Source organism: Pelodiscus sinensis, unplaced genomic scaffold (assembly GCF_049634645.1).
Source record: "Pelodiscus sinensis isolate JC-2024 unplaced genomic scaffold, ASM4963464v1 ctg73, whole genome shotgun sequence".
In the NCBI taxonomy this organism is placed as follows: domain Eukaryota; kingdom Metazoa; phylum Chordata; order Testudines; family Trionychidae; genus Pelodiscus; species Pelodiscus sinensis.
In genome coordinates this window covers 336,716-361,073 of record NW_027465876.1, presented here as the reverse complement: position 1 = coordinate 361,073, position 24,358 = coordinate 336,716, and the positions used below count along the sequence as shown (strand labels likewise).

At 58.4% G+C, this 24,358-nt stretch overlaps 1 long non-coding RNA gene across 2 annotated transcripts in view; it reads left to right on the top strand.

Moving 5' to 3' along the window:
• LOC142824214 (uncharacterized) overlaps nt 1–24,358 on the top strand; it is a 252,464-nt gene that overhangs the window by 161,224 nt on the left and 66,882 nt on the right. The gene's annotated exons all lie outside the window — the stretch shown is intronic.

Below are 24,358 nucleotides of genomic sequence, written 5' to 3'. Positions count from 1 at the left end.
AAGGTGCTAACAGCTCCCTGAGGGTATGTCTACACTAGAAAGTTAGTTCGAACTAACGGACGTTAGTTCGAACTAACTTTCCTATGCGCTACACTAGCGCTCCGTTAGTTCGAACTTAATTCGAACTAACGGAGCGCTTAGTTCGAACTAGGTAAACCTCATTTTACGAGGACTAACGCCTAGTTCGAACTAGCTAGTTCGAACTAAGGGCTGTGTAGCCCTTTAGTTCGAACTAGTGGGAGGCTAAGGCTTCCCAGGTTTCCCTGGTGGCCACTCTGGCCAACACCAGGGAAACTCTATTGCCCCCCTCCCGGCCCCGGAGCCCTTAAAGGGCCACGGGCTGGCTACTCACTTTGTGCCAGTTGCAAGGCTGCCAGCACCCGTGCCTGCACAGCCTGCACCTGCCACACCATGAGCCAGCCATCCGAGGGCTCCCAGCCCTCCACTGCTCCCCACGACCAGCCTGGCGGCTCCCGGGAGCCTGCCCGGGGGCGCACAAGGCGGGCGCCCGCCTGGTCAAGTGCGGAGATCGTGGACCTCATCGAGGTTTGGGGGGAAGCCTCAAATGTCCACGATCTCCGCACTAGCCACCGGAACGCGGCCGTCTATGGACGCATGGCTGCCAGCCTGGCCGCCAGGGGCCACCAGCGCAGCCGGGAGCAGGTGCGCTGCAAGATTAAAGACTTGCGGCAGTCCTACTCCCGGGCCTGCCTGCCAGGGGCTGACCCGGAGGCCTGCCCCCACTTCCATGCCCTGGACCGCATCCTGGGGCCTCATGCCGTCCCTGCCCCCCGGGACGTGATTGACCCCGGGGCAGAGGGACCGCTCCTGGACACCGAGGAGGAGCAAGAGGGCTCTGAGAGCCAGGAGCCTGCTGCCAGCCTTCCCAGGACCCGGGACCCCCGAGGCACCCCACAGAGCCGCTCGCCTGCATCATCAGAGGCCGGGGAGGCGTCCACCTGTGAGTACCCTCGTGTTCCCCTTATGTGTACGGGGGGCTGGGGCGAGAGGGAGCCCCGGGACCGTGCGCCTGGGCCTTGCCCACCACGGAGCAGCAGCTGGGGATCCTGCAGGGGCCCTGGCCTTGCAGAGGGGAGCTGGGTTTCACACACCTGGGCCCCTGGGGTAATTGACCGCTGGTCTTCTTGCACCACAGCTGCAGCACCAGGGACTGCAGGGCGCACCACACCGCCTGCAGCAGCCGCCCGCGCCCGGGCAAGCAGGACAGCCAGGAACCAGGAGGACTACCAGAGGCGGCATCTCCGGTTCCTGGACCGACAGCTCCGTCTCCAGGACCACTGGGTCCAGGAGGACCTCAGGCTGCGCCAGAGGAGTCTGGAGGCCCTGGAGGAGCAGGGCCGTGCCCTGCGAGGCCACCTCCAGAGCCTGCTAGACCGCTTTCCATTTCCTCCTCCCCCTGCTCCCCCTCTTGCTCCCCCTCTTGCTCCTCCTGCTCCCCCTCTTGCTCCTCCTGCTCCCCCTCTTGCTCCTCTTGCTCCCCCTCTTGCTCCCCCTCTTGCTCCCCCTGCTCCCCCTCTTGCTCCTCTTGCTCCCCCTCTTGCTCCCCCTCTTGCTCCTCCTGCTCCCCCTCTTGCTCCCCCTCTTGCTCCCCCTGCTCCCCCTCTTGCTCCTCCTGCTCCCCCTCTTGCTCCTCCTGCTCCCCCTCTTGCTCCTCCTGCTTCCGCTCCTGCTTCCTCCACACCCCCTGTCCTCTCTGCCCCCCCCTCCACAACCATTCCCCACCGACGCCCCCGGACCCGCAGTGTGGCGAGACGGGAGAGGCACCCAGACTCCCACCCCTGAGCTTTCCTTTCCCTTCCTCCCTTCCCTCCCCTCCCCTCCCAGCTCCCTCGTCCCAGGTTTCCCCCTCCCTTCTCCCACCTTCATTCCTCCCTCCCCCACCCCAGTTCTGTGAAATAAACAGACGTTTTTGTTGGAAAAACAGGTGTCTTTATTTGACAGTAGGTAGGGAGGGGAAAGGGGAAGGGGGGGGTAGGGTGGAAGAAGGCCCCGGTGGGGCATGCAGGGAGAGGTCAGTCCTCCTCCTCCTCCACCTGGAAGCTCTCCCGCAGGGCTTCCCGGATCCGGATGGCCCCCCGCTGGGCTTCCCGGACGGCGGCGGTGCGGGGCTGACCGTAGTGTCCAGCCATGCGGTCAGCCTCAGCCATCCAGGCTGGCAAGAAAGCCTCCCCCTTCCGCTCACACAAATTGTGGAGCACACAACATGCCGCCACCACGGGAGGGATGTTGTGCTCGGCCAGGTCCAGACGGGTGAGGAGGCATCGAAAGCGGGCTTTCAGTCGCCCGAAGGCCCCCTCCACCACGATGCGGGCCCTGCTCAGCCTGTTATTGAAGGCCTGGCGGGAGGGATTGAGGTGTCCCGTGTAGGGCTTCATGAGCCAGGGCTGCAGTGGGTAGGCGGCATCCCCCACCAGGCAGACGGGCATGTCCACGTCCCCGACCCTGATGTGGCGGTCGGGGAAGAAGGTCCCGTCCTGCAGCCGCTGGCACACGGAGGAGTTCCGGTACACCCGGGCGTCGTGTGCTTTGCCGGACCAGCCCACATTTATGTCCGTCAACTGTCCCCGGTGGTCACATACGGCCTGCAGGATGACGGAGAAGTACCCCTTGCGGTTCACGTACCGGGACGCCTGGTGTTCCGGGGCACGGATGGGGATGTGCGTCCCGTCGATGGCCCCCCCGCAGTTGGGGAAGCCGAGGGCGCCGAATCCCCGGATGACGGCATCCGGGTTGGCGAGGCGGACCACCCTGCGGAGCAGCACCCGGTTGATGGCCTTGACCACCTGCGGAGAGAGACACAGCAAAGCGTCAATCAGTGGGGCGCCCGGGTGGCTGGGAGCGTGCGTGCCCTGGCAGTGCCCCGCGCCCCACTCCCGGAAGCAACCCCCCTGGCGGCGTGTAGTACGGCCGGGACAGCCCGACCCCTCCGGTGCGGGGCGCTTTCGCCTCCTCCCGCCCCCCCCTTTGTCCCTGGGGCGGCCCATCCCCTCCTCGCAGCCCCCCTCCCCCCCGGCTCGGTGGCCGACGAGCGCCGTACCTGCATGAGCACCGCTCCGACAGTGGATCTCCCCACGCCGAACTGGTTCCCGACGGATCGGTAGCTGTCCGGCGTGGAGAGCTTCCAGAGGGCGATGGCCACCCGCTTCTGGAGGGGGATGGCGGGCCTCATGCGAGTGTCCCTTCTTTGCAGGGCAGGGGCGAGCCACTCGCAGAGCTCCAGGAAGGTGTCCCTCCTCATCCTAAAGTTCTGGGTCCACTGTCGGTCGTCCCAGCGCTCCAGGACGATGCGGTCCCACCAGTCGCTGCTGGTGTCCAGACGCCAGATGCGGCGGGGCACGCCGGTGCCGGGGCGCCGCCGCGGCTCCTCCACGGCCCCCAGGGCGGCCAGGCGGAGAGGCAGGGGGCTGACGTTCCCCAGGTGGTGCCAGGCAGCCTCGAGCCATTGCTGGCAGGCTTGCAGTAGCAAGTCCAGAACGTGCACCAGAAGGTGCAGGGCGAGCCGTGGCTCCATGTTGCCACCTGCGGCAGTCCCCCCCGAAGGGAAGCACCGACACAGACGGGCACAGAGACCGACGCTTTGCTGTCCCTCGGCGAGGTTGGCAAGCAAGCAGGAAAAGCTGAGAACCGGCTGTCCAGGGGGGGTCCCTTTAAGCACGAGCCTCAGATAGCCTCAGACAGCAGCCACACAAAGCAACTGCTGACCTGATGCCCTGCCAGAACCGGTTTCAGCTGCCCTTAAATGCCCCCCTGCGTCCAATCAGTGTGGACGCGCTAGTTCGAACTAGCAAAACGCTAGTTCGAACTAGTTTTTAGTTCTAGATGCGCTAGTTCGAACTAGCTTAGTTCGAATTAACTAATTCGAACTAAGTTAGTTCGAACTAGCGCTGTAGTGTAGACGTACCCTGAGTGGTGTCCTTCCTGTCTTAGCATCTAGCTATTTACTTCCATCTACTTAGGTTTAAGTACTCACTCACCAGATACTTAATGATGCTGTCTCACACCTCCCTCCCTTTTTTCTTTTTTTCTTTTTCTCCCTCCTCTCTTTCCTCTCTCCTATTTATTTCGAGTTTTCATATCCCCTATTTACAACTCCGGTCATCTGAAGAAGTGGTCTGTGCCCACGAAAGCTCATGATCCCATCTACATGTTTTGTTAGTCTATAAAGTGCTACCAGACCATTTATTGTTTTTTTCTGTAAGGGTATGTCTACACTACAGCGAAATTTTGAAATATCTTAGGGTATGTCTACACTACCCTCCTAGTTCGAACTAGGAGGGTAATGTATGCATACCGCACTTGCTAATGAAGCCCGGGATTTGAATTTCCCGGGCTTCATTAGCATAAGCGGGGAGCCGCCATTTTTAAATCCCCGCTGCTTCGAACCCCGTGTAGCGCGGCTACACGGGGCTCGAACTAGGTAGTTCGGACTAGGGTGCCTATTCCGAACTACCGGTACACCTCGTTTCACGAGGAGTACCGGTAGTTCGGAATAGGACCCTAGTCCGAACTACCTAGTTCGAGCCCCGTGTAGCCGCGCTACACGGGGTTCGAAGCAGCGGGGATTTAAAAATGGCGGCTCCCCGCTTATGCTAATGAAGCCCGGGAAATTCAAATCCCGGGCTTCATTAGCAAGTGCGGTATGCATACATTACCCCGCTAGTTCGAACTAGCGGGGTAGTGTAGACATACCCTTAGTTCAAAATAGTTAATTTGAAATAAGATATTTTGAAATAACACATTTACGCACAAAAAGCATTTTGAAATAGCGTTTTGTTATTTCAAAATAGCGCATCCACACTGATTGGATGCTGAATTGCATTTAAAAGCAACTGAAACTGGTTCCAGCAGGGCATCAGGGCAGTAGTTGCTTTGTGTGGCTGCGGCCTGAGGCTATCTGAGGCTTGTGCTCAAAGGGACCCCCCTGGACAGCTGGTTCTCAGCTTTCCCTGCTTGTTTGCCTACCTTACTGAGGGACAGCAAAGAATTTTTTTCTCTGCTTGCTTTGGTTCCCCTGACTCAGGACACCACAGCACTCGGCACCATGGAGCCGGAGCTGCCCCTGGGCACTCTGGTGCTAATTTTGGATGTCTTGCTGCAAGCCTGGCAGCAATTGCTGGAGACTACCTGGCAGCATCTGCTGCACCCCAACCCCTAGGCCCTCTTCCGGACCCGTGGAGGAGCAGCAGCAGTGCCCAGATACCAGCGTGCCCCGCTGCATCTGGCGTCTGGACATCAGCAGCGACTGGTGGGACCGCATCGTCCTGGAGCGCTGGGGAGACCAACAATGGACCCAGAACTTCAGGATGAAGGAGGACACCTTCCTGGAGCTCTGCGAGTGGCTCGCCCCTGCCCTGCAGCGACAGGACATGCACATGAGACCCGCAATTCTCCTCCACAAGCAGGTGGCCATTGCCCTATGGAAGCTTTCCACGCCGGACAGCTACCAATCCATGGCAAACCAGTTTGGCATGGGGAGATCCACCGTCGGAGCAGTGCTCATGCAGGTACGGCAATCTCCGGTCACTGTGCCAGGAGGGACCATCCTTAGTAATTAGTGGTCTTACTTCTTTTTTTGTTTTTTTTCCTATTTATATGGCTATAAAACCTTTTACTATTGGTTTTAATTCCCTTTGCAAGGTCCAACTCTGCCTGACTTTTGGCTGACTGGCCCTTCTCCCAAGGAAGCAGAGCCACAGATGAGGTTGTCGAAGATGGTTTGGCCCGGGACAGTGTAGGTCTGGTCTGGATGAACCACATCCACCAGCACGGACTTCAGCCTTAGGGAAATGGCTTTGGCAACGATTTTATAGTCTGTGCTGAGGAGCGAGATGGGACGCCAATTCCTCAGATCGCAGAGATCCCTCTTCTTGGGCAGCAAGGCGAGCACAGCTCGCCTGCACAATAAAGGGAGAACTCCGCTCTCCAAGGACTTGGCCCAGACGCTAGCAAGGTCCAGGCTGAGGACGTCCCAGAACACACGGTAGAACACCACAGTCCACCTGTCCATGCCCGGGGATTTATTGGTGGGCATGAGATGGAGGACGTCCGAGAACTCGGCCAGGGAGAGGCAGCTCTAGCTGGTCCCGGTCACCCGCGCTGACTGTCGGGAGTTTGTTCCAGAGAACCCTGCAGGCGTCAGCATAGGGCGCATCCGGGGAGAAGAGAGAGGCGTAGCAGGCACGAGCCCTCTCGCACATCTCCACCGGATCCATGAGGTGGGCATCATCCTCTGCCAGAATGCAGACGATGTGCTTTTTAGCCCCCCTCTTTTTCTCCAGGGCATAGAGAATGCAAGACCGAACAAAGGCACCCCGGGCTCGAAGGTCCTCAAGGGCCTGGAGTTCCTCCCGCTTCTCCTGGTACGTTCTGCAGAGGGCGGATCCTCGGGGCTGGTGGCCAGCCACCTCTCTAGCTCTAAAACCTCCCGTTCCAACTGCTCTATCGCCGCATCCCTCCACTGGCTGGCCTCCCGGGCGTAGTCACGGCAGAAGAGCCAGTGCGCACCTTCCCAACATCCCACCACCACCGCGCCGAGGGAAAGGCGCACCGCTGCCCACGCCAGGCCAGCCAGAACTCCCGGAAGGACGCTCTGAAGCCCACGTCCTCCAGCAGGCTGTTATTGAAATGCCAGTAGGCTGGCCCCAGCCTCTCCAAGGAAAGAGAGGCCTTCATGGCCACTAAATGGTGGTCCGAGAATGGAGCCAGCCGAATGCTGGAGGAATGGGCCCAGAAAAGATGATGATGAGACAGATAAATGCGGTCCAACCTGGAGTGGAAGACCAATGACCCACCACCTGGACATAAGTAAACACCGTTTCCTCGCCCAGGTGGAGGTCTCACCAGATGTCCACCAGGGAGTGATGATCTATTATCTCCCTGAGGACGTCCGCGGTGGCCGGGCACTGCTCGGGCCCCGTACGGTCCCGGTCCTCGAGGGTGCAATTGAAGTCCCTGCCTAGGACCAGGCACTCGCGAGGATCCAGAGAGCCGAGGAAGGCAGACGCCCGCTGATAGAAGCGGAGCCTCTCCGGGACGGACGTCGGGGCGTAGATGTTGACAAGATTTAGCATCAGCCGAACCCGGAGGTGCAGCAGGCAGCCCTGCACGACCTCGGCGGTCCCCAGCACCTCAGGCTGCAGGCTCGGGGAGAACAGGGTAACCACCCCGGCTTGACAGGCCGACAGGTGGCTGAAATAAACCCTGTCCCCCCACTCCAGCCGCCAGCTAGCCTCGGCGGCTGGAGCTGTGTGGGTGTCCTGGAGGAATACAACAGAGTACTCCCCTTCTGGAGGAAGGAGAGTACCTGACACCTATGGAGACCCGACCCACAGCCCCGGGTGTTCAAAGTGGTAAAGATGGGCGGCAACATCGAGAGGGCTGGGGAACATCCTCGCTGGCAGGAGTGCCAGCGGCCCCCATTGGGCCTCACAGCAACTGTGACCATGCCCAAAAGTGAGCGGAGCGTCACAGAAGCTGCAGACCCGCTGGTAAGCCGTGGCATCCCGCCGCCTGGTCCCTTTACGCTCCCCTAAGAGGGCCCTTACTGTTGGTAGGATGAGATGAAAATCTCCCCGGCGCTGAAGGGTGAGAGCGACTTTGTTCTTGGAAACACGGATGTCTTCCAAGAAAGCACGCTTCTCACACCTCATCTGGTGTCGGAGCCTCGGGCCCTCGAACACCTTGGGGCCAAACCCCTCCGTGAGCCCTGCGACCCATCGACACGGGGATGCAGAGCATCTGAGGTCCCTGCTGGGAGGACAGTGGCGGAGAACCAGCCCCTGGTTGGCTCACTCAGCTCCCCAGCAGCCTGGCCAGCAATCCTTTGGCTAGGCAGGCACTCTGGGATAGGCAGGCACTCTGGCTCGGGGTGCTGGCTGGAGGTGTGTGACCTGCCTGGGGAAGTCTCTCTGTCCCTCCACTAAGATCTGGAGTGGTGGGGTGGGGAGTGAGTCCATCCTATTCACACCCCAAACCTGCAAGCTTCATAGCTGCCCTCAGGGCAGGGCCTCGTTAGGACTGAAACTTTTATTCTTCTTATATTTCTTATCTTAGGTTTAGTAATGTAAGGTAATATATATCATCATATTGAATATTGTAGTAGGTCAAATTCTTTTAGTTAAGTATACATCTCCTCTAGTTCCTTGTTCTAAAGTTTTAGTAAGTAAGTAAAGAGACAGGATCTCATATTGCGTCTATGTTCATGAGATTAGAAATATCGAAAGCCTGGGCCTTCGATGTGAATTGTTCTGCTTTTGCTTTTGCTTTTGCTTAATATAAAGCAGTATTGTTTACCTTTGAAGGACTCTGTGTGAGAGACTGTTTGTATGAAGGAGATACAGTGTGAAGGTCGTTGTTAGAGCCAGATGGTCAAGAGAGAAGGGGGAGAAAGTGGGGTGAAGACAAACTGGAAAAGGCAGACTGCGAAGAGCAGCGAAACCATCAGTGCAGACCCCCAGTCAAGAATGGATCAGATTGGCAGAATCGACGGCTCTAAAGGTGAAGGGCGGGCACCCCTAAAAACAACTGACAGGACAGGATGAGCCTTCAAGAGATGCTGGGAATGATTGACATCAGCAAGATAACACTCGGGTCACAGAATGACACAGCGGAATACGCTGATTTCAACAGAGAAAAGGGTGATAAAAGCAAGGTGCTTTGCTAGGGAACTTTGGGTTCATCTGCCACCATTCCCAGAGGCACGGTGGGGGACCTGCACCCTGACATTCAGTTACAGACTAACTTGGCTCCCCCTTTGAAGGGGGTGTTAGACACTGTTCCGTGTCAGCTAGGCATCTACGAGGCCATTCAGGATAAATGCTACTGCTGCCCAGATGATTAGGAGAGCACTCCAGGTAGGTTTTTTGTTTCTACTTGTAGTGCACATTTGCACACATCTTGGTGCACTTAAAAAAACCTTATTCTGCACAAGTCACCAAGGTGTGGGGAATCCCCAGATCCTACACCTCCCAGATGGAGCCAGATGTGACTCTCAGCTGGCAGGGAGAACAGAAGGATTATTGGGTCACAGGGACACAGCGCAGAACAGACTTGTCAGCACAATGCCTCTTTGGGAGAGGGGCCCTGGCCCTCCCCTGCATCCCAAACCAGCAGAGACTGATCTACTCCTGCTCTCAGCCCCCCCAGCCAGGCTCCTTCATGGGCCTTTGTCCTGCTTCCCCAGCAAATGGAGACACCTGGACACATGTTACAAAGGGCATTGGCCATTGTGTAGGTGCGGGAGACTATCATACTATAGTTCCTATTCCCATTTAGGTAGTAGTACAGTGTCCAGGGAAGCTGAGGCAGACAAACGGGTTTACTGTAGGATACTAGAACTCACATGCAACATAACAAGGGCTATGTCTAGACTGCAGGCTTCTTTCGAAAGAGCCTCTTTCAAAAGATCGCGTCTAGACTGCAGGCGGATCTTTCGAAAGAGAAATCCGCTTTTTCGAAAGAGAGCACCCAGCGAGTCTGGATGCTCTCTTTCGAAGACGGTCTCTTTACATTGAAGAACGCCTTCCTTCGAAAGAGGAACTTTCGAAAGAAGGCGTTCTTCCTCGTGAAACGAGGTTTACCGCCATTGAAAGAAAAGCCGCGTTCTTTCGAAATAATTTCGAAAGAACGCGGCTTGAGTCTGGACGCAGGGGAAGTTTTTTCGGGAAAAGACTACTTTTCCCAAAAAAACCCCTGAGTCTGGACACGGCCAAGGTGACTAAAATCCCCAGTTTGTCGCAGCACATGGAGAGAAACAATCCACACCTGGATAGAAAAGAGGGAACATTGATGTTAGAGCGTGTCCCAAGATGTGTGTGCTAGTGTACAGCTGTGTGTGTGTGTGTGTGTGTGTGTGTGCGCTAGTGTACGGCTGTGTGTGTGTGTGTGTGCGCTAGTGTACGGCTGTGTGTGTGTGTGTGTGTGTGTGCGCTAGTGTACGGCTGTGTGTGTGTGTGTGTGCTAGTGTACGGATGTGTGTGCGTGCTAATGTACAGATGTGTGTTATCAGCATCAGCAGAATGGTGCATTTGTGTATGTACTCAGAGTTGTGTATGCTTATGTATGTTTTATATTAGCATCTTCAGAAGGTGGTGCTAGTGTGTGCTAGTGCACAATAAGGTGCTGTTAGTGCGTGCCGTGTGTGTGTGTGTTAGTGCACAGTAAGATCCTGTTAGTGTGTGCCTGGAGGGGACAGGAGTGCTCAGGTTTGCTCTAAAGGACAGAGAAGGGTCCAAAGAGGAGACCTTACCTTAGAATCAGAGCACTGGAACTGGCAGGGACCTTGCAAGGTCATCGAGTCCAGTCCCCTGCCCTCACAGCAGGACCAGGGATGGTCTCTAGACCATCCCTGACAGGTGTCTATCTGACCTGCTCTTAAATCTCTCCAGAGATGGAGATTCCACAACTCCCCAGGCAACTTATTCCAGTGTTTGACCCCCCTGACAGGCAGGAACTTTTCCCCATTGCTTCTTGTCCTGTCCTCAGAGGCTAAGGAGAACAATTTTTCTCCCTCCTCCTTGTGACACTCTTTTAGATACCTGAAAGCCAGTCTGCAGAGCAAGGTGATTAGTGCTTGCTGGAATGAATGCAAGACAATAAATCCACACCAAGAATAGTGTGTGACCTACAGTTTCAAGGCAAATCCCAGAAATTCCACACCGGACCTGGCCTAGGTGCTAGTGAACTCCCACAGACTCCAGTGTACCTGTGAACTAGCCAAAGCTACTTTGACTGTGTTGACCCCAGTGATGTGGTCTGGCACTTCCCTGGTGCCAGCATGTGTGAAGGAGAAGAAAGGGGACCGGGAGGGGCAGGTCCTCCCGTTGTTCCCAGCATCACCTGGGCCTGGGTTAACAGATACATCCAGCCCTAGGACTCTGACTCCTCCTTGTTTGGGCACAGCCTTTTGTAAATATCCCTCCCGGTCCCAACGCAGCCCGGCCCTGTGTGCCGCAGCTCTGGCAGCATGCTCCGTGAGGGCCGATTTGGCTACGCTGCTGCGGTGGCTGCTGAGGGAGGGAGGAAACCTGAGGGCAGGGAGCCGCCGGGAAAGGGTACGGGCGGGCTGAGCGGGAGCCTGGCAGGCTGGGGAAGGGCTTTGACAGCCTCCTCCTCCTCACCCCGCAGGGCGGCGAGGGCAGGGCAGCCGGGCGGAGGCAGGGCTGAGATGAGGGGCTGGCAGGGCTGAGCTGGGGGGGGCAGCGGGCCGGCTGCCCGTCCTGTCCCTGCGGCTGGTGCTGCGGGCCGGCTGCCCGTCCTGTCCCTGCGGCTGGTGCTGCGGGCCGGCTGCCCGTCCTGTCCCTGCGGCTGGTGCTGCGGGCCGGCTGCCCGTCCTGTCCCTGTGGCTGGTGCTGCGGGCCGGCTGCACGTCCTGTCCCTGCGGCTGGTGCTGTGGGCCGGCTGCACGTCCTGTCCCTGCGGCTGGTGCTGTGGGCCGGCTGCACGTCCTGTCCCTGCGGCTGGTGCTGCGGGCCGGCTGCCCGTCCTGTCCCTGTGGCTGGTGCTGCGGGCCGGCTGCCCGTCCTGTCCCTGCGGCTGGTGCTGCGGGCCGGCTGCCCGTCCTGTCCCTGCGGCTGGTGCTGTGGGCCGGCTGCACGTCCTGTCCCTGCGGCTGGTGCTGCGGGCCGGCTGCCCGTCCTGTCCCTGTGGCTGGTGCTGCGGGCCGGCTGCCCGTCCTGTCCCTGCGGCTGGTGCTGCGGGCCGGCTGCCCGTCCTGTCCCTGCGGCTGGTGCTGCGGGCCGGCTGCCCGTCCTGTCCCTGTGGCTGGTGCTGCGGGCCGGCTGCCCGTCCTGTCCCTGTGGCTGGTGCTGTGGGCCGGCTGCACGTCCTGTCCCTGCGGCTGGTGCTGTGGGCCGGCTGCACGTCCTGTCCCTGCGGCTGGTGCTGCGGGCCGGCTGCCCGTCCTGTCCCTGTGGCTGGTGCTGCGGGCCGGCTGCCCGTCCTGTCCCTGCGGCTGGTGCTGCGGGCCGGCTGCCCGTCCTGTCCCTGCGGCTGGTGCTGTGGGCCGGCTGCCCGTCCTGTCCCTGTGGCTGGTGCTACGGGCCGGCTGCCCGTCCTGTCCCTGTGGCTGGTGCTGCGGGCCGGCTGCCCGTCCTGTCCCTGCGGCTGGTGCTGCGGGCCGGCTGCCCGTCCTGTCCCTGTGGCTGGTGCTGTGGGCCGGCTGCCCGTCCTGTCCCTGTGGCTGGTGCTGCGGGCCGGCTGCCCGTCCTGTCCCTGCGGCTGGTGCTGCGGGCCGGCTGCCCGTCTTGTCCCTGTGGCTGGTGCTACGGGCCGGCTGCCCCCTTGCGCCCCTCCGAGGCCCGGGGTGGAGGGGCGGGAGGAGGAAGGAGGAGAGGAAGCAAACAGCGGCTCCAGGAGCAGGGACGGCGTCTGTGGTGGTGGGGGAGCCGGGCCCGCAGCGACGGCGGCTCCTTCTCGTGCTGCTTTCGATTGTCACGGAGGAATGGGAGGTGTGCAGGGCGATGGGATGGAAGTGTGCACGTGTCTGTTTCAGCTCTTCTTGTGATGCTTCCTTGGTGCACAATGGTCCTAAGGCACCAGTGTCTGAGGGAATAGTTCATACTCACCTGAAACTATGCTGTGGAGGAGAGGAATCTAAAAATCAGTTTAATGTCATGGCTCCTTCCCCACTCTGGCATGATAAATGCAGAAGTGGGGTCCAGCAAGTGTACCCCAAAGCCTTCTCTACCAGGCTTTGGTATAAAACTTCCCCAAAAATCTTAAACCTAGATCTTGGGAATAAAACTTCTGCTGCCACCACCCAAATATTGATAAAGAAATCAGGGGAAAGATCATTTGGGAAATCTCACCCCTATTATAAAAATCAGGACACACACCAAATGAAATTAATGGGTAGCAGGTTTAAAACTAATAAAAGAAAGTTCTTCTTCACACAGCGTGTAGTCAACCTGTGGAACTCCTTGCCAGAGGAGGCGGTGAAGGCTAGGACTATAACAGAGTTTAAAGAGAAGCTAGATAATTTCATGGAGGTTAGGTCCATAAAAGGCTATTAGCCAGGGGATAAAATGGTGTCCTTGGCCTCTGTTTGTCAGAGGCTGGAGAGGGATGGCAGGAGACAAATCACTTGATCATTGTCTTCAGTCCACCCTCTCTGGGGCACCTGGTGTTGGCCACTGTCGGTAGACAGGATACTGGGCTAGATGGACCTTTGGTCTGACCCAGTACGGCCGTTCTTATGTTCTTAAGTAACCAATGCCAGGTTAATAAAGAGAAGACTTTTATTATTACAACAATATTCCTGTTGCAGGCATAATGACTAGATGGGAAGGTAACAAAATACACTCATGGAGAAACTCCATGGCCTAGAACTTAGTTACAAAGAAAAGCCAAAACCTCTTTTAAGCAGGGCCAGATCTCAGATCCCATCCCCAACCCTTAAAACAATAAATCCTAACGAAACTACCTAAACTTTATCCTACTTACAGAAAATGAAGAATGGTGTCTTGGAGAGAGAGAGAGAGACATGCTTGTCCCTCTCTGTAGCTGCAGAGGACTCACCCAGAGGAACAAAAGGAAAAAAACCCAAATTCCTTTGTCTCAGTTTGAAAGTCCCACCTACATTCCTACTGGTCACTCCACCTGGCTAGGTGTAGTTAACTCCTTATTCCCCAGGCTGCTGGCTAACCCTCATAATCATGACAACCGTGTTAATAATGAATTTACAGTATTTATTATATTTATTCTAAGATTCCTAGTTTAAACGTGTCAGAAATATAAAGATGGGAATGGCAAGGGGAATAGTCTGTATTCTAAAGATATCCAGCTACACTAATTAAATAACAGTGATAACTACAAACAACTACAACACTAAGCTTACAGAACAAAGAAAATCAAATCCTACATACCAACGTACAGAGCACACGGAACATTTCACGGATATCGGTTCGGTTGCGAAGGCCTTGGTTACGCCCGAGAGTCGGGGGAGGTGGCTGGTCGGTTGATCAGGCCGGCAGCGCTTTGGAGTCTACGGGAAGGCACACACATGGTGGTACGTGTGTTGCGAAGACCTCCTCGAGCGAACTGTGCCATGGGTATTTATCCCCAAATCTGCACATCGCTTTCCCGTGCTTGCATATTACCATATATGGCCCAACGGTCACCAAGTGGGGGTCTGTGTCCCAGGGGTTGGGCCGAAACTGAGCAGGTTTCATGCGACCAGGTAAGCCCTGCAGTTCTCACGCCAAGGTGACGGGTGGGAGAGTCTGAGGCTATTTTCCCCTTTTCACACCTTCCCTTTTTCTAACGGCAATGGTGTGCAGGAAGGGTGCGGCCGGTTTCTCCTGAGGAGTACCGCAGCGCACTATAGCAAGAGTGGCCTGGGCAAACATTTTACTGGGGGGGGGGGGGGGGGGAGTTTCTTTTCCTTACAGAAATCACGGAGTGAGGGTTTTGCCAGGACTCCTGGTTCTATCCCCAGCTTCCCTCAGGAGCCACTTGCGGGAGAAGTTTCTCAAACCTTTTCCAGGCTCAGTTGCCACAGCTGGCTGTTGGACAATGGGGCAGATGCACTGCCGGGAGCTGTGTGGAGAAGTGGAGCCCTGAAGTCCCACACTGTAGAACCACAGCAGCAGTGAAAGGCAGCTGTGGCAGGGTGCCCCCGGGGATTCACTGGCAGAGTGTGAGACTGCCTCCTTATCAGACAGCTGTGGCAGGGTGCCCCGGGGGATTCACTGGCAGAGTGTGAGACTGCCTCCTTATCAGACAGCTGTGGCAGGGTGCCCCAGGGATTCACTGGCAGAGTGTGAGACTGCCTCCTTATCAGACAGCTGTGGCAGGGTGCCCCCGGGGATTCACTGGCAGAGTGTGAGACTGCCTCCTTATCAGACAGCTGTGGCAGGATGCCCCCGGGTATTCACTGGCAGAGTGTGAGACTGCCTCCTTATCAGACAGCTGTGGCAGGGTGCCCCGGGGATTCACAGGCAGAGTGTGAGACTGCCTCCTTATCAGACAGCTGTGGCAGGGTGCCCCGGGGATTCACTGGCAGAGTGTGAGACTGCCTCCTTATCAGACAGCTGTGGCAGGGTGCCCCCAGGGATTCACTGGCAGAGTGTGAGACTGCCTCCTTATCAGACAGCTGTGGCAGGGTGCCCCGGGGATTCACTGGCAGAGTGTGAGACTGCCTCCTTATCAGACAGCTGTGGCAGGGTGCCCCCGGGGATTCACTGGCAGAGTGTGAGACTGCCTCCTTATCAGACAGCTGTGGCAGGGTGCCCCGGGGATTCACTGGCAGAGTGTGAGACTGCCTCCTTATCAGACAGCTGTGGCAGGGTGCCCCCGGGGATTCACTGGCAGAGTGTGAGACTGCCTCCTTATCAGACAGCTGTGGCAGGGTGCCCCGGGGATTCACTGGCAGAGTGTGAGACTGCCTCCTTATCAGACAGCTGTGACAGGGTGCCCCGGGGATTCACTGGCAGAGTGTGAGACTGCCTCCTTATCAGACAGCTGTGGCAGGGTGCCCCGGGGATTCACTGGCAGAGTGTGAGACTGCCTCCTTATCAGACAGCTGTGGCAGGGTGCCCCGGGGATTCACTGGCAGAGTGTGAGACTGCCTCCTTATCAGACAGCTGTGGCAGGGTGCCCCCGGGGATTCACTGGCAGAGTGTGAGACTGCCTCCTTATCAGACAGCTGTGGCAGGGTGCCCCCGGGGATTCACTGGCAGAGTGTGAGACTGCCTCCTTATCAGACAGCTGTGGCAGGGTGCCCCGGGGATTCACTGGCAGAGTGTGAGACTGCCTCCTTATCAGACAGCTGTGGCAGGGTGCCCCAGGGATTCACTGGCAGAGTGTGAGACTGCCTCCTTATCAGACAGCTGTGGCAGGGTGCCCCCGGGGATTCACTGGCAGAGTGTGAGACTGCCTCCTTATCAGACAGCTGTGGCAGGGTGCCCCCGGGTATTCACTGGCAGAGTGTGAGACTGCCTCCTTATCAGACAGCTGTGGCAGGGTGCCCCGGGGATTCACAGGCAGAGTGTGAGACTGCCTCCTTATCAGACAGCTGTGGCAGGGTGCCCCGGGGATTCACTGGCAGAGTGTGAGACTGCCTCCTTATCAGACAGCTGTGGCAGGGTGCCCCCAGGGATTCACTGGCAGAGTGTGAGACTGCCTCCTTATCAGACAGCTGTGGCAGGGTGCCCCGGGGATTCACTGGCAGAGTGTGAGACTGCCTCCTTATCAGACAGCTGTGGCAGGGTGCCCCCGGGGATTCACTGGCAGAGTGTGAGACTGCCTCCTTATCAGACAGCTGTGGCAGGGTGCCCCCGGGGATTCACTGGCAGAGTGTGAGACTGCCTCCTTATCAGACAGCTGTGGCAGGGTGCCCCCGGGGATTCACTGGCAGAGTGTGAGACTGCCTCCTTATCAGACAGCTGTGGCAGGGTGCCCCCGGGGATTCACTGGCAGAGTGTGAGACTGCCTCCTTATCAGACAGCTGTGGCAGGGTGCCCCGGGGATTCACTGGCAGAGTGTGAGACTGCCTCCTTATCAGACAGCTGTGGCAGGGTGCCCCGGGGATTCACTGGCAGAGTGTGAGACTGCCTCCTTATCAGACAGCTGTGGCAGGGTGCCCCGGGGATTCACTGGCAGAGTGTGAGACTGCCTCCTTATCAGACAGCTGTGGCAGGGTGCCCCCGGGGATTCACTGGCAGAGTGTGAGACTGCCTCCTTATCAGACAGCTGTGGCAGGGTGCCCCGGGGATTCACTGGCAGAGTGTGAGACTGCCTCCTTATCAGACAGCTGTGGCAGGGTGCCCCGGGGATTCACTGGCAGAGTGTGAGACTGCCTCCTTATCAGACAGCTGTGGCAGGGTGCCCCCGGGGATTCACTGGCAGAGTGTGAGACTGCCTCCTTATCAGACAGCTGTGGCAGGGTGCCCCGGGGATTCACTGGCAGAGTGTGAGACTGCCTCCTTATCAGACAGCTGTGACAGGGTGCCCCGGGGATTCACTGGCAGAGTGTGAGACTGCCTCCTTATCAGACAGCTGTGGCAGGGTGCCCCGGGGATTCACTGGCAGAGTGTGAGACTGCCTCCTTATCAGACAGCTGTGGCAGGGTGCCCCGGGGATTCACTGGCAGAGTGTGAGACTGCCTCCTTATCAGACAGCTGTGGCAGGGTGCCCCCGGGGATTCACTGGCAGAGTGTGAGACTGCCTCCTTATCAGACAGCTGTGGCAGGGTGCCCCCGGGGATTCACTGGCAGAGTGTGAGACTGCCTCCTTATCAGACAGCTGTGGCAGGGTGCCCCGGGGATTCACTGGCAGAGTGTGAGACTGCCTCCTTATCAGACAGCTGTGGCAGGGTGCCCCGGGGATTCACTGGCAGAGTGTGAGACTGCCTCCTTATCAGACAGCTGTGGCAGGGTGCCCCCGGGTATTCACTGGCAGAGTGTGAGACTGCCTCCTTATCAGACAGCTGTGGCAGGGTGCCCCGGGGATTCACTGGCAGAGTGTGAGACTGCCTCCTTATCAGACAGCTGTGGCAGGGTGCCCCCGGGGATTCACTGGCAGAGTGTGAGACTGCCTCCTTATCAGACAGCTGTGACAGGGTGCCCCCGGGGATTCACTGGCAGAGTGTGAGACTGCCTCCTTATCAGACAGCTGTGGCAGGGTGCCCCCGGGGATTCACTGGCAGAGTGTGAGACTGCCTCCTTATCAGACAGCTGTGGCAGGGTGCCCCCGGGTATTCACTGGCAGAGTGTGAGACTGCCTCCTTATCAGACAGCTGTGGCAGGGTGCCCCCGGGGATTCACTGGCAGAGTGTGAGACTGCCTCCTTACCAGACAGCTGTGGCAGGGTGCCCCCGGGGATTCACTGGCAGAGTGTGAGACTGCCTCCTTATCAGACAGCTGTGGCAGGGTGCCCCGGGGATTCACTGGCAGAGTGTGAGACTGCCTCCTTATCAGACAGCTGTGGCAGGGTGCCCCAGGGATTCACTGGCAGAGTGTGAGACTGCCTCCTTATCAGGCAGCTGTGGCAGGGTGCCCCCGGGGATTCACTGGCAGAGTGTGAGACTGCCTCCTTATCAGACAGCTGTGGCAGGGTGCCCCCGGGGATTCACTGGCAGAGTGTGAGACTGCCTCCTTATCAGACAGCTGTGGCAGGGTGCCCCCGGGGATTCACTGGCAGAGTGTGAGACTGCCTCCTTATCAGACAGCTGTGGCAGGGTGCCCCCGGGTATTCACTGGCAGAGTGTGAGACTGCCTCCTTATCAGACAGCTGTGGCAGGGTGCCCCGGGGATTCACTGGCAGAGTGTGAGACTGCCTCCTTATCAGACAGCTGTGGCAGGGTGCCCCCGGGGATTCACTGGCAGAGTGTGAGACTGCCTCCTTATCAGGCAGCTGTGGCAGGGTGCCCCCAGGGATTCACTGGCAGAGTGTGAGACTGCCTCCTTATCAGACAGCTGTGGCAGGGTGCCCCCAGGGATTCACTGGCAGAGTGTGAGACTGCCTCCTTATCAGACAGCTGTGGCAGGGTGCCCCGGGTATTCACTGGCAGAGTGTGAGACTGCCTCCTTATCAGACAGCTGTGGCAGGGTGCCCCGGGGATTCACTGGCAGAGTGTGAGACTGCCTCCTTATCAGACAGCTGTGGCAGGGTGCCCCCAAGGATTCACTGGCAGAGTGTGAGACTGCCTCCTTATCAGACAGCTGTGGCAGGGTGCCCCCGGGTATTCACTGGCAGAGTGTGAGACTGCCTCCTTATCAGACAGCTGTGGCAGGGTGCCCCCGGGGATTCACTGGCAGAGTGTGAGACTGCCTCCTTATCAGACAGCTGTGGCAGGGTGCCCCGGGGATTCACTGGCAGAGTGTGAGACTGCCTCCTTATCAGACAGCTGTGGCAGGGTGCCCCCGGGGATTCACTGGCAGAGTGTGAGACTGCCTCCTTATCAGACAGCTGTGGCAGGGTGCCCCCGGGTATTCACTGGCAGAGTGTGAGACTGCCTCCTTATCAGACAGCTGTGACAGGGTGCCCCCGGGGATTCACTGGCAGAGTGTGAGACTGCCTCCTTATCAGACAGCTGTGGCAGGGTGCCCCCAGGGATTCACTGGCAGAGTGTGAGACTGCCTCCTTATCAGACAGCTGTGGCAGGGTGCCCCCAGGGATTCACTGGCAGAGTGTGAGACTGCCTCCTTATCAGACAGCTGTGGCAGGGTGCCCCCGGGTATTCACTGGCAGAGTGTGAGACTGCCTCCTTATCAGACAGCTGTGGCAGGGTGCCCCGGGGATTCACTGGCAGAGTGTGAGACTGCCTCCTTATCAGACAGCTGTGGCAGGGTGCCCCGGGGATTCACTGGCAGAGTGTGAGACTGCCTCCTTATCAGACAGCTGTGGCAGGGTGCCCCCAAGGATTCACTGGCAGAGTGTGAGACTGCCTCCTTATCAGACAGCTGTGGCAGGGTGCCCCCGGGTATTCACTGGCAGAGTGTGAGACTGCCTCCTTATCAGACAGCTGTGGCAGGGTGCCCCCGGGGATTCACTGGCAGAGTGTGAGACTGCCTCCTTATCAGACAGCTGTGGCAGGGTGCCCCGGGGATTCACTGGCAGAGTGTGAGACTGCCTCCTTATCAGACAGCTGTGGCAGGGTGCCCCCGGGGATTCACTGGCAGAGTGTGAGACTGCCTCCTTATCAGACAGCTGTGGCAGGGTGCCCCCGGGTATTCACTGGCAGAGTGTGAGACTGCCTCCTTATCAGACAGCTGTGACAGGGTGCCCCCGGGGATTCACTGGCAGAGTGTGAGACTGCCTCCTTATCAGACAGCTGTGGCAGGGTGCCCCGGGGATTCACTGGCAGAGTGTGAGACTGCCTCCTTATCAGACAGCTGTGGCAGGGTGCCCCCAGGGATTCACTGGCAGAGTGTGAGACTGCCTCCTTATCAGACAGCTGTGGCAGGGTGCCCCCGGGTATTCACTGGCAGAGTGTGAGACTGCCTCCTTATCAGACAGCTGTGGCAGGGTGCCCCGGGGTATTCACTGGCAGAGTGTGAGACTGCCTCCTTATCAGACAGCTGTGGCAGGGTGCCCCCGGGGATTCACTGGCAGAGTGTGAGACTGCCTCCTTATCAGACAGCTGTGGCAGGGTGCCCCGGGGTATTCACTGGCAGAGTGTGAGACTGCCTCCTTATCAGACAGCTGTGGCAGGGTGCCCCCGGGGATTCACTGGCAGAGTGTGAGACTGCCTCCTTATCAGACAGCTGTGGCAGGGTGCCCCGGGGATTCACTGGCAGAGTGTGAGACTGCCTCCTTATCAGACAGCTGTGGCAGGGTGCCCCCGGGGATTCACTGGCAGAGTGTGAGACTGCCTCCTTATCAGACAGCTGTGGCAGGGTGCCCCGGGGATTCACTGGCAGAGTGTGAGACTGCCTCATCAGACAGCTGTGGCAGGGTGCCCCGGGGATTCACTGGCAGAGTGTGAGACTGCCTCCTTATCAGACAGCTGTGGCAGGGTGCCCCCGGGGATTCACTGGCAGAGTGTGAGACTGCCTCCTTATCAGACAGCTGTGGCAGGGTGCCCCGGGGATTCACTGGCAGAGTGTGAGACTGCCTCCTTATCAGACAGCTGTGGCAGGGTGCCCCGGGGATTCACTGGCAGAGTGTGAGACTGCCTCCTTATCAGACAGCTGTGGCAGGGTGCCCCCGGGTATTCACTGGCAGAGTGTGAGACTGCCTCCTTATCAGACAGCTGTGGCAGGGTGCCCCGGGGATTCACTGGCAGAGTGTGAGACTGCCTCCTTATCAGACAGCTGTGGCAGGGTGCCCCGGGGATTCACTGGCAGAGTGTGAGACTGCCTCCTTATCAGACAGCTGTGGCAGGGTGCCCCCGGGGTATTCACTGGCAGAGTGTGAGACTGCCTCCTTATCAGACAGCTGTGGCAGGGTGCCCCGGGGGATTCACTGGCAGAGTGTGAGACTGCCTCCTTATCAGACAGCTGTGGCAGGGTGCCCCCGGGGATTCACTGGCAGAGTGTGAGACTGCCTCCTTATCAGACAGCTGTGGCAGGGTGCCCCCAAGGATTCACTGGCAGAGTGTGAGACTGCCTCCTTATCAGACAGCTGTGGCAGGGTGCCCCCGGGTATTCACTGGCAGAGTGTGAGACTGCCTCCTTATCAGACAGCTGTGGCAGGGTGCCCCCGGGGATTCACTGGCAGAGTGTGAGACTGCCTCCTTATCAGACAGCTGTGGCAGGGTGACCCGGGGATTCACTGGCAGAGTGTGAGACTGCCTCCTTATCAGACAGCTGTGGCAGGGTGCCCCCGGGGATTCACTGGCAGAGTGTGAGACTGCCTCCTTATCAGACAGCTGTGGCAGGGTGCCCCCGGGTATTCACTGGCAGAGTGTGAGACTGCCTCCTTATCAGACAGCTGTGACAGGGTGCCCCCGGGGATTCACTGGCAGAGTGTGAGACTGCCTCCTTATCAGACAGCTGTGGCAGGGTGCCCCGGGGATTCACTGGCAGAGTGTGAGACTGCCTCCTTATCAGACAGCTGTGGCAGGGTGCCCCCAGGGATTCACTGGCAGAGTGTGAGACTGCCTCCTTATCAGACAGCTGTGGCAGGGTGCCCCCGGGTATTCACTGGCAGAGTGTGAGACTGCCTCCTTATCAGACAGCTGTGGCAGGGTGCCCCGGGGTATTCACTGGCAGAGTGTGAGACTGCCTCCTTATCAGACAGCTGTGGCAGGGTGCCCCCGGGGATTCACTGGCAGAGTGTGAGACTGCCTCCTTATCAGACAGCTGTGGCAGGGTGCCCCGGGGTATTCACTGGCAGAGTGTGAGACTGCCTCCTTATCAGACAGCTGTGGCAGGGTGCCCCCGGGGATTCACTGGCAGAGTGTGAGACTGCCTCCTTATCAGACAGCTGTGGCAGGGTGCCCCGGGGATTCACTGGCAGAGTGTGAGACTGCGTCCTTATCAGACAGCTGTGGCAGGGTGCCCCCGGGGATTCACTGGCAGAGTGTGAGACTGCCTCCTTATCAGACAGCTGTGGCAGGGTGCCCCGGGGATTCACTGGCAGAGTGTGAGACTGCCTCATCAGACAGCTGTGGCAGGGTGCCCCGGGGATTCACTGGCAGAGTGTGAGACTGCCTCCTTATCAGACAGCTGTGGCAGGGTGCCCCCGGGGATTCACTGGCAGAGTGTGAGACTGCCTCCTTATCAGACAGCTGTGGCAGGGTGCCCCGGGGATTCACTGGCAGAGTGTGAGACTGCCTCCTTATCAGACAGCTGTGGCAGGGTGCCCCGGGGATTCACTGGCAGAGTGTGAGACTGCCTCCTTATCAGACAGCTGTGGCAGGGTGCCCCCAGGGATTCACTGGCAGAGTGTGAGACTGCCTCCTTATCAGACAGCTGTGGCAGGGTGCCCCTGGGATTCACTGGCAGAGTGTGAGACTGCCTCCTTATCAGACAGCTGTGACAGGGTGCCCCCAGGGATTCACTGGCAGAGTGTGAGACTGCCTCCTCATCAGACAGCTGTGGCAGGGTGCCCCGGGGATTCACTGGCAGAGTGTGAGACTGCCTCCTTATCAGACAGCTGTGGCAGGGTGCCCCCGGGGATTCACTGGCAGAGTGTGAGACTGCCTCCTTATCAGACAGCTGTGACAGGGTGCCCCGGGGATTCACTGGCAGAGTGTGAGACTGCCTCCTTATCAGACAGCTGTGGCAGGGTGCCCCCGGGGATTCACTGGCAGAGTGTGAGACTGCCTCCTTATCAGACAGCTGTGGCAGGGTGCCCCGGGGATTCACTGGCAGAGTGTGAGACTGCCTCCTTATCAGACAGCTGTGGCAGGGTGCCCCCGGGGATTCACTGGCAGAGTGTGAGACTGCCTCCTTATCAGACAGCTGTGGCAGGGTGCCCCGGGGTATTCACTGGCAGAGTGTGAGACTGCCTCCTTATCAGACAGCTGTGGCAGGGTGCCCCCGGGGATTCACTGGCAGAGTGTGAGACTGCCTCCTTATCAGACAGCTGTGACAGAGTGCCCCGGGGATTCACTGGCAGAGTGTGAGACTGCCTCCTTATCAGACAGCTGTGGCAGGGTGCCCCGGGGTATTCACTGGCAGCGTGTGAGACTGCCTCCTTATCAGACAGCTGTGGCAGGGTGCCCCGGGGATTCACTGGCAGAGTGTGAGACTGCCTCCTTATCAGACAGCTGTGGCAGGGTGCCCCCAGGGATTCACTGGCAGAGTGTGAGACTGCCTCCTTATCAGACAGCTGTGGCAGGGTGCCCCCGGGTATTCACTGGCAGAGTGTGAGACTGCCTCCTTATCAGACAGCTGTGGCAGGGTGCCCCCGGGGATTCACTGGCAGAGTGTGAGACTGCCTCCTTATCAGACAGCTGTGGCAGGGTGCCCCGGGGATTCACTGGCAGAGTGTGAGACTGCCTCCTTATCAGACAGCTGTGGCAGGGTGCCCCGGGTATTCACTGGCAGAGTGTGAGACTGCCTCCTTATCAGACAGCTGTGGCAGGGTGCCCCGGGGATTCACTGGCAGCGTGTGAGACTGCCTCCTTATCAGACAGCTGTGGCAGGGTGCCCCCGGGGTATTCACTGGCAGAGTGTGAGACTGCCTCCTTATCAGACAGCTGTGGCAGGGTGCCCCGGGGTATTCACTGGCAGAGTGTGAGACTGCCTCCTTATCAGACAGCTGTGGCAGGGTGCCCCCGGGGATTCACTGGCAGAGTGTGAGACTGCCTCCTTATCAGACAGCTGTGGCTGGCATAGCAGGGCCTTGAGCCCAGGCGACAGCTTCTTAGCCCTGCCACAAAGCACCTGGTATAAAATGACTGTGCTGTCAAGCAAAGTGCTGTGCAAACAGATGGGTGTTTGCATTTGTTCTATGCCCGCATGGAGTGGGGCCCAACAAGTCTGGGGGAGCCAGAGTGGCTGCACAGATGCATCGGTACCTGAACCCCTTAGCTCTGCTGTGGGGTGATGTCCATAGCATAAGCCCATAGATCCTGCCCCTACAGGAACTACTATGCTGGATTACATCCCCTCTGAGCTACCATCTGATGTACTAGTGTAACACTGAGCCCACCTGGTCCACCAGTTCTTTAGTGTCTGGGCTCCCTTACACTGCCCTGCTGATCCAGGCCCTCAAACCTCCTCCAACACACACTGGGGGGGATGCACCCTGCTTCAGGAAGACACAGACACTGAAATCAGCTCCACATGGGAATACACAGCTTGAAAATTGCTCAGCACTGTAGGGTAAACTGAGGCAGTCCATGGTATCTTGCTGAGAACTGACAAACTGAAACCTGAAAGTATTCGGCCAAGCTCGGGAAGTAAAACAGTTCAACAGTTACTGTGACCCCGATTCCCATGGCAAC